The sequence below is a fragment of the Nerophis ophidion genome, linkage group LG27 (assembly GCF_033978795.1).
Source record: "Nerophis ophidion isolate RoL-2023_Sa linkage group LG27, RoL_Noph_v1.0, whole genome shotgun sequence".
Classification (NCBI taxonomy): domain Eukaryota; kingdom Metazoa; phylum Chordata; class Actinopteri; order Syngnathiformes; family Syngnathidae; genus Nerophis; species Nerophis ophidion.
This window is the reverse complement of record NC_084637.1, coordinates 23536573-23547134: the sequence shown is the minus strand read 5'-3', so window position 1 is coordinate 23547134 and position 10562 is coordinate 23536573. Positions and strand designations below refer to the sequence as shown.

The following is a 10562-nucleotide window of genomic DNA, read 5'->3' as shown; positions in this document are numbered from 1 at the left end:
GTTAAAAAAGGCTCCAAAAAAGCGTACCCCGTGGTTTACAGAAGAAACTAGAGCTCAGAAATTATGTAGAAAGCTGGAACGCAAATGGCGCACGACTAAACTTGAGGTGCACCATTAAGCATGGAGTGATAGTTTAATAACTTATAAACGCATGCTTCCCTTAGCTAAAGCTAAATATTACTCAAATCTCATCCACCGTAATAAAAACAATACTAAATTTTTGTTTAGTACGGTAGCATCGCTAACCCAACAAGGGACTCCTTCCAGTAGCTCAACCCACTCAGCTGATGACTTTATGCAATTCTTTAGTAAGAAAATTGAAGTCATTAGAAAGGAGATTAAAGACAATGCGTCCCAGCTACAACGGGGTTCTATTAACACTGACACGATTGTATATACGGCGGATACTGCCCTCCAAAATAGTTTCTCTTGTTTTGAGGAAATAACATTAGAGGAATTGTTACAACGTGTAAATGGAATAAAACAAACAACATGTTTACTTGAACCACTTCCTGGGAAACTGATCAAGGAGCTCTTTGTATTATTAGGTCCATCAGTGCTAAATATTATAAACTTATCACTTTCCTCGGGCACTGTTCCCCTAGCATTCAAAAAAGCCGTTATTCATCCTCTTCTTAAAAGACCTAACCTCGATCCTGACCTTATGGTAAACTACCAACCGGTGTCTCACCTTCCCTTTAGTTAAAAAATCCTCGAAAAAATTGTTGCGGAGCAGTTAAATGAACACTTAGCGTCTAACAATCTATGTGAAACCTTTCAATCCGGTTTCAGGGCAAATCACTCGACGGAGACAGCCCTCGCAAAAATGACTAGTGATCTATTGCTAACGATGGATTCTGATGCGTCATCTATGTTGCTGCTCCTCGATCTTAGCGCTGCTTTCGATACCGTCGATCATAATATTTTATTAGAACGTATCAAAACACGAATTGGTATGTCAGACTTAGCCCTGTCTTGGTTTAACTCTTATCTTACTGATAGGATGCAGTGCGTCTCCCATAACAATGTGACATCGGACTACGTTAAGGTAACGTGTGGAGTTCCCCAGGGTTCGGTCCTTGGCCCTGCACTCTTCAGCATCTACATGCTGCCGCTAGGTGACATCATACGCAAATACGGTGTTAGCTTTCACTGTTATGCTGATGACACCCAACTCTACATGCCCCTAAAGCTGACCAACACGCCGGATTGTAGTCAGCTGGAGGCGTGTCTTAATGAAATTAAACAATGGATGTCCGCTAACTTTTTGCAACTCAACGCCAAAAAAACGGAAATGCTGATTATCGGTCCTGCTAGACACCGAACTCTATTTAATAATACAACTCTAACATTTGACAACCAAGCAATTAAACAAGGCGACACGGTAAAGAATCTGGGTATCATCTTTGACCCAACTCTCTCCTTTGAGCCACACATTAAAAGCGTTACTAAAACGGCCTTCTTTCATCTCCGTAATATCGCTAAAATTCGCTCCATTCTGTCCACTAAAGACGCTGAGATCATTATCCATGCGTTGTTACGTCTCGCCTCGACTACTGTAACGTATTATTTTCGGGTCTCCCCATGTCTAGCATTAAAAGATTACAGTTGGTACAAAATGCGGCTGCTAGACTTTTGACAAGAACAAGAAAGTTTGATCACATTACGCCTGTACTGGCTCACCTGCACTGACTTCCTGTGCACTTAAGATGTGACTTTAAGGTTTTACTACTTACGTATAAAATACTACACGGTCTAGCTCCATCCTATCTTGCCGATTGTATTGTACCATATGTCCCGGCAAGAAATCTGCGTTCAAAGCTTATTAGTGATTCCCAAAGCCCCAAAAAAGTCTGTGGGCTATAGAGCGTTTTCATTTCGGGCTCCAGTACTCTGGAATGACCTCTCCGATAAAAGTTCGAGTTGCCACTCAGTAGAAGCATTTAAGTCTCACCTTAAAACTAATTTGTATACTCTAGCCTTTAAATAGACTCCCTTTTTAGACCAGTTGATCTTCCGTTTCTTTTCTTTTTCTCCTATGTCCCACTCTCCCTTGTGGAGCGGGCCCGGTCCGATCCGGTGGCCATGTACTGCTCCCCTGTGTATCGGCTGGGGACATCTCTGCGCTGCTGATCCGCCTCCGCTTGGGATGGTTTCCTGCTGGCTCCGCTGTGAACGGGACTCTCGCTGCTGTGTTGGATCCGCTTTGGACTGGACTCTTGCGACTGTGTTGGATCCATTATGGATTGAACTTTCACAGTATTATGTTAGACCCGCTAGACATCCATTGCTTTCCTCCTCTCCAAGGTTCTCATAGTCATCATTGTCACCGACGTCCCACTGGGTGTGAGTTTTCCTTGCCCTTATGTGGGCCTACCGAGGATGTCGTAGTGGTTTGTGCAGCCCTTTGAGACACTAGTGATTTAGGGCTATATAAGTAAACATTGATTGATTGATTGACACATTTACTAGGATAATTCCGGAAAATCCCTTTTCTGCTTATTGTGTTAATAGTTTTCTAGTGAGATTATAAAGTCATACCTGAAAGTCGGAGTGCCGTGGTGACCGCCAGTGTCTCTGAGAGAAGCCAATGGAGAAGCCAAGATCACAGCTGCCTTTTTGACAGCTGCTGCAGGAGGAAGCTAACTCCGCTCAAGTCTCCGGTAAGAGGCGACTTAATATCACAATTTTCTCATCCAAAATCTTGCTGGTTGGCACGTGGTAGAGAAACATGTCCGCTAAAACTTCACAACAAACAAAGAAACACCGGCTGTGTTTCGGTTGCTAAAGACAGCTGCAATCCACCGCTTTCCACCAACAGCATTCTTCTTTGACGTCTCCATTATTAATTGAACAAACTGCAAAAGATTCAGCAACACAGATGTCCAAAATACTGTGTAATTATGCGATGAAAACAAACTCCTTTTGGCACGCGTCAACATAAGCGTCATCGTTCCGCGAGATTTTCAACAGGATACCTGGCGGGAAATTTTAAATTGCAATTTAGTAAACTAAACCGGCCGTATTGTCATGTGTTGCAATGTTAATATTTCATCATTGATATATAAACTATCAGACTGCGTGGTTGGGAGTAGTGGGTTTCAGTAGGCCTTTAATAGTCATGAAAATAAAGAAAACGCATTGAATGAGAAGGTGTGTCCAAACTTTTGGCCTGTACTATACATTACTGGATATGAAATAAACATAACAAGGCGGTGATGGATCAACTTTATAAGTCATAAAAAAAGTCAAAACAAGTACAACAAGCTGCTGTAGGCACACAGAACTCAATCACACATATCCTTACCTTCAACAACCATATTGCTACAAGCATACACATTTCAAAGAAGTAAAACGCACACATTAACAACGGCAGGGGAGTGACGAGTGAAAAGGGGGAGAGGGGAGCCGTGCGTGCCTGTTTATGCTCTGGTCGAGAAGAGATACTGTGTTCTCTGCTGTGATATCATTCTGTTCTGGCATCCTTTCCCAGAAAAGACCCAACTTCACACACTCCTCGCAAATACCGCATTTCCTTGAATAGCCGCCGGGGCGCTAATTAATTTCAAACCTATTCTCACTCCTGCGCTTATTCAAGGCATGCGGTAAAAGTAAGCAGGCGCTAATAATTTTAAAACCTCTTCTCACCCCTGTGCTTACCAATGGCATGCAATAAAAAATGTTTTTTAAAAATAAAATTAATAAAAAATTATTCGGCAGGTTGGGGACCACTGCTCTACAACATGTCATCGCACCCGCCTTTACATCATGCTATCAGCGTGACGGCCGGACGCATGCATTACGCTGCTTCTCGTACGAGATTGCAAGGCATACTTGGTCATCAGCCATACCGGTTGCACTGAAGGTTGTGATATAAACAACTTTAACACTCTTACTAATATGTGCCACACTCCAGGAACCCTAACCAAACAAGAATAAGCAGGCGCTAATAATTTTAAAACCTCTTCTCACCCCCGCGCTTACCAATGGCATGCAGTAAAAAATTGAGTGTGATAAAAAATAAATAAAAAATTATTCTGCGGCCGCAGCGCAGAATAATTTTATAATTTGTTATGTTGCTTTTGTAATGTGTTGCTCTACAACATGTCATCGCGACCGCCTTTATACAACGCTATCTGCATGCCGGCCGGACGAATGCATTTCGCTGCTTCTCATACGAGATTGCAAGGCATACTTGGTCAACAGCCATACCTTTTACACTGATGGTTGTAAAATAAACAACTTTAACACTCTTACTAATGTGTGCCACACTCTGTGAACCCACACCAAACACATTTCTGGAGAACATCGGCTCTGTAACACATTATAAACGCAACATAATAATTACCCAGAATGCCATGCATCCATGAGTCTTGTCTATAATATACACGCGCCCCCCCAACCCCGCCCACCTCAACCGATGCACTTGGGGGGGGGGTTTGGTGCTAGCGGGGTGTATAATATAGCCAATAGTCATGGATGCATGGCATTCTGGGTAATTGTTATGTTGCTTTTGTAATGTGTTACAGAGCCGATGTTCTCCCGAAATGTGTTTGTCATTCTTGTTTGGTGTGGGTTCACAGAGTGTGGCGCATATTAGTAAGAGTGTAAAAGTTGTTTTATGTCACAACCTTCAGTGTGATGTGTATGGCTGTTGAACAAGACCCCTGGTTTACACATAGTACAAGCAAAAAAAAAAAACTCCACTGCCATTTTGAAAACTACGACAGGGGAAGCGTCACTCGAGACGTCACGAATTTGACCCGGCGGTAATAGAAAGCATGCGCTAATAATTTTGGGAAGCTAGTGCGACCCGGCAGTAATTCAAGGAAATACGGTAGTTTTTTTTAAAATTCCTTCTTCTTTCCACCCTGGTCTATTGACGTTTTTAAGACCTGTTGAGTTAGCTTGTCAAAAGGCACACATGCTGGAGTGCTGAGACGTGACTTCTCCCGCACAACAGGGCTCCGCCTCCCCAACAAAGTTTCGCCACGCCGTCACACCAGCGTGCGTCCGCAGAGACATGGTCGGCTTGAAAAGTATGTTGAAGTTGCTCAAGTTCAGAGGAGTTGGTGGCTGAGAGTCACATGTTGACGTTTCTTTACATTAGACAGCTGACATGCGGCAAATATAAACATATTTACACTAAATGTTGCAGAAAAATAGCTAAATACTTGGCTCACAAAGATTTAATACATTTACTGCATGAACAAAACAAAGATTGTGGGATCTGATGTCGTTGTGGCTTGTGAGACGCTCGTGATTTAGGGCTATATAAATAAACTTTGATCCATGGGAAAGCTTGCAAATGTAAAAGTTAGCATCTAGAGGGGTTTGTAAATTATTTGGTAGAACATCCATCCATCCATTTTCTACCGCTTGTCTCCTTTGGGGTGCATTCGGGCGGAAGGCGGGGTAACAGTTACAATTAGAGATGTCCAATAATATCGGCCGATAAATGCTTTAAAATGTAATATCCGAAATTATCGGTATCTAAAAAGTAAAATTAATGACTTTTTAAAACGCCCCTGTACGGAGTGGTACACGGACGTAGGGAGAAGTACAGAGTGCCAATAAACCTTAAAGGCAATGCCTTTGCGTGCCGGCCCAATCACATAATATCTACGGCTTTTCACACACACAAGTGAATGCATGCATACTTGGTCAACAGCCATACAGGTCAAACTGAGGGTGGCTGTATAAACAACTTCAACACTGTTACTAATATGCGCCACACTGTGAACCCACACCAAACAAGAATGACAAACACATTTCGGGAGAACATCCACAACAGAACAAATACCCAGAACCCTTTGCAGCACTAACTCTTCTGGGATGCTACAATATACACCCCCCGCTACCCTCTACCCAATTCCCAAGCTGCTGTTTTGAGGCACGTTAAAAACAATGATTCACTTTTTGACTTCAATAATAAATATGGCAGTGCCATGTTGGCATGTAGTTCCATAACTTGAGTTGATTTATTTTGGAAAACCTTGGCTGCATTCGGGCGGAAGGTGGGGCAACGGTTATAATTAGAAATGTCCGATAATATCGGCCGATAAATGCTTTAAAATGTAATATCTGAAATTATCGGTATCTGTTTCAAAAAGGAAAATGTGTGACTTTTTAAAACGCCGCTATACGGAGTGGTACACGGACGTAGGGAGAAGTACAGAGTGCCAATAAACCTTAAAGGCAATGCCTTTGCGTGCCGGCCCAATCACATATCTACGGCTTTTCACACACACAAGTGAATGCAAATCATACTTGGTCAACAGCCATACAGGTCACAGTGAGGGTGGCCGTATAAACAACTTCAACACTGTTACTAATATGCGCCACACTGTGAACCCACACCAAACAAAAATGACAAACACATTTCGGGAGAACATCCACAACAGAACAAATACCCAGAACCCCTTGCAGCACTAACTCTTCCGGGACGCTACAATATACACCCCCCGCTACCCTCTACCCAATACCCAAGCTGCTGTTTTGAGGCACGTTAAAAAAAATAATGCACTTTGTGACTTCAGTAATAAATACGGCAGTGCCATGTTGGCATTTTTTTCCATAACTTGAGTTCATTCAATTTTGAAAACCTTGTTACATTGTTTAATGCATCCAGCGGGGCATCACAACAAAATTAGGCATAATAATGTGTTAATTCCACGACTGTATATTTCGGTATTGGTTGATATCGAAATCGGTAATTAAGAGTTGGACAATATCAAATATCGGCAAAAAAGCCATTATCGGACATCTCTACTCACAATGATTTAATACATTTACTGCATAAACAAAAAAAGATTGTGGGATCCGAGCTCAGGTTGTCGTTGTGACTTGTGCAGCCCTTTGAGACACTTGTGATTTAGGGCTATATAAATAAACTGATTGATTGATTAAATGATGGGAAAGCTCGCAAATGGAAAAGTTTGCATCTAGAGGAGTTTGTAAATGGAGGTTCCACTGCATTCAGTAGAACGTCCATCCATTTTTCTACCACTTGTCCCCTTTTGGGGGGCAAGTGGTAGAAAGTCGGGCGGAAGGCGCGGTCACAGTTATAATAACACTTTTTCAAAACAGTTTACTCTTGGTTGCATGGAGATGGCCTAAAACAAAACTGGTTCTTATAAAAAGTACATATATTTTTTTTTACAAAAACTTTCAAAATTACAAAATAAACATTGTATTTATAAAAACAAATTGATTTTAGAAAATTTTAAATGAATTTAAAATCAGGATACCACACTTGAGCGTCGTGTCCTCAGTACTGAATTGACAGTGTTGCCAAGGTAACGCGCATCCGGCGGTTATTCGCCGTCTCCGAAGGCAGGCGTGTGTCCTCGGACTCTTAGCCTCCCGCTTACACGCCGCTGTGCTCCTTGATCCAGCGGCGGTATTTGGTGATCCGCGTGTAGACGCCGGGCTTGTTCCTGCGAGCGCAGCCGTCCCCCCAGCTCACCACGCCGGCCTGGAAGACACGCCCACTTTGGCTGATGACAGACAGCGGCCCTCCGGAGTCGCCCTGGAACAGTTAAAGGACAATGTCGGTACTTCTTCACTTTCCCTATAAGATGGTGCACAGGTGTCAAACTCAAGGCCCGGGGGCCACTTCTGGCACGCCAAATCATTCTACAAACCCTGTTTCCATATGAGTTGGGAAATTGTGTTAGATGTAAATGTAAACAGAATACAATGATTTGCAAATCATTTTCAACCCATATTCAGTTGAATATGCTACAAAGACAACATATTTGATGTTCAAACTCCTAAACTTTTTTTTTTTTTTTTGCAAATAATCATTAACTTTAGAATTTGATGCCAGCAACACGTGACAAAGAAGTTGGGAAAGGTGGCAACAAATACTGATAAAGTTGAGGAATGCTCATCAAACACTTATATGGAACATCACACAGGTGTGCAGGCTAATTGGGAACAGGTGGGTGCCATGATTGGGTATAAAAACAGCTTCCCAAAAAATGCTCAGTCTTTCACAAGAAAGGATGGGGCGAGGTACACCCCTTTGTCCACAACTGCGTGAGCAAATAGTCAAACAGTTTAAGAACAACGTTTCTCAAAGTGCAATTGCAAGAAATTTAGGGATTTCAACATCTACGGTCCATAATATCATCAAAAGGCTCAGAGAATCTGGAGAAATCACTCCGCGAAAGCGGCATGGCGGGAAACCAACATTGAATGACCGTGACCTTCGATCCCTCAGACAACACCGTATCAAAAACCGATATCACCACATGGGCTCAGGAACACTTCAGAAAACCACTGTCACTAAATACATTTCGTCGCGACATCTGTAAGTGCAAGTTAAAGCTTTACTATGCAAAGCGAAAGCCATTTATCAACAACATCCAGAAACGCCGCCGGCTTCTCTGGGCCCGAGATAATCTATGATGGACTGATGCAAAGTGGAAAAGTGTTCCGTGGTCTGACGAGTCCACATTTCAAATTGTTTTTGAAAATATTCGACATTGTGTCATCCAGACCAAAGGGGAAGCGAACCATCCAGACTGTTATCCTCGCAAAGTTGAAAAGCCAGCATCTGTGATGGTATGGGGGTGCATTAGTGCCCAAAGCATGGGTAACTTACACATCTGTGAAGGCACCATTAATGCTGAAAGGTACGTACGGGTTTTGGAACAACATATGCTGCCATCTACGTGCCATTTTTTTCATGGACGCCCCTGCTTATTTCAGCTAGACAAAGCCAAGCCACATTCAGCACGTGTTACAACAGCGTGGCTTCGTAAAAAAAGAGTGCGGGTACTTTCCTGGCCCGCCTGCAGTCCAGACCTGTCTCCCATCGAAAATGTGTGGCGCATTATGAAGCGTAAAATACGACAGCGGAGACCCCGGACTGTTGAACGACTGAAGCTCTACATAAAACAAGAATGGGAAAGAATTCCACTTTCAAAGCTTCAACAATTAGTTTCCTCAGTTCCCAAACATTTATTGAGTGTTGTTAAAAGAAAATGTGATGTAACACAGTGGTGAACATGCCCTTTCCCAACTACTTTGGCACGTGTTGCAGCCATGAAATTCTAAGTTAATTATTATTTGCAAAAAAACAATAACATTTATGAGTTTGAACATCAAATATGTTGTCTTTGTAGTGCATTTAATTGAATATGGGTTGAAAATGATTTGCAAATCATTGTATTCCGTTTATATTTACATCTAACACAATTTCCAATTAATATGGAAATGGGGTTTGTTTATGTAACCGGTGGTCTTTTCCTCTGCGCTGTGTGGATTTTATGGAACACGACCGACACCATGGGTTGCTCAGCTGTACTTTACTCTCTCGTTATTGTAAACAAAAGGGCGAGTTACGCACAACAGTGAAATAAAAACATACCTGCTGATACACAGAATACAATTGTTGTCAATAACTTTCTGCCATCGTCGAGTCACTACACAAATATAATAATGAACAAGAAAGTGAACTTAAGTTTTTAACAAAACAATGCATTTTCTGTGTCGAATGGACGCCTACCTCTCCCGTTATCGTAAACAAAAGTAGAGATGTCTGATAATGTCTTTTTTGCCGATATTCCGATATTGTCCAACTCTTAATTAACGATTCCGATATCAACCGATACTGATATATACAGTCGTGGAATTAACACATTATTATGCCTAATTTTGTTGTGATGCCCCGCTGGATGCATTAAACAATGTAACAAAGTTTTCCAAAATAAATCAACTCAAGTTATTGAAAAAAAAATGCCAACATGGCACTGCCATATTTATTATTGAAGTCAAAAAGTGCATTATTTTTTGTAAACATGCCTCAAAACAGCAGCTTGGAATTTGGGACATTGCTCTCCCTGAGAGAGCATGAGGAGGTTGAGGATGTAGCGGGGTGGTGTATATTGTAGCGTCCCGGAAGAATTAGTGCTGCAAGGGGTTCTTGGTAATTGTTCTGTTGTGTTTATAAATATAAATGGGTTGTACTTGTATAGCGCTTTTCTACCTTCAAGGTACTCAAAGCGCTTTGACACTACTTCCACATTTACCCATTCACACACTGATGGAGGGAGCTGCCATGCAAGGCGCTAACCAGCTCCCAGCAGGAGCAAGGATGAAGTGTCTTGCTCAGGACACAACGGACGTGACGAGGTTGGTACTAAGTGGGGCTTGAACCAGGGACCCTCGGGTTGCGGCTTGAACCAGGGACCCTCGGGTTGCGCACGGCCACTCTTCCACTGCGCCACGCTGTCCGTTATGTTGTGTTACGGTGCGGATGTTCTCCCAAAAATGTGTTTGTCATTCTTGTTTGGTGTGGGTTCACAGTGTGGCGCATATTTGTAACAGTGTTAAAGTGGTTTATACGGCCACCCTCAGCGTGACCTGTATGGCTGTTGACCAAGTATGTGTGGCATTCACTTGTGTGTGTGTGAAAAGCCGTGGATATTGTGAATTGGCCGGCACGCAAAGGCAGTGCCTTTAAGGTTTATTGGCGCTCTGTACTTCTCCCTATATCCGTGTACCATTCCGTACAACAGCATTTTATAAGGTCCTAAATTTAATTTTTCAAA

The 10562-nt window shown here is 42.4% G+C and overlaps 1 pseudogene; it reads right to left on the bottom strand.

The window, feature by feature from the left end:
* Positions 1-3214: 3214 nt before the first annotated feature.
* LOC133544461 (suppressor of tumorigenicity 14 protein homolog) overlaps positions 3215-10562 on the bottom strand; it is a 480364-nt pseudogene continuing 473016 nt past the window's right edge.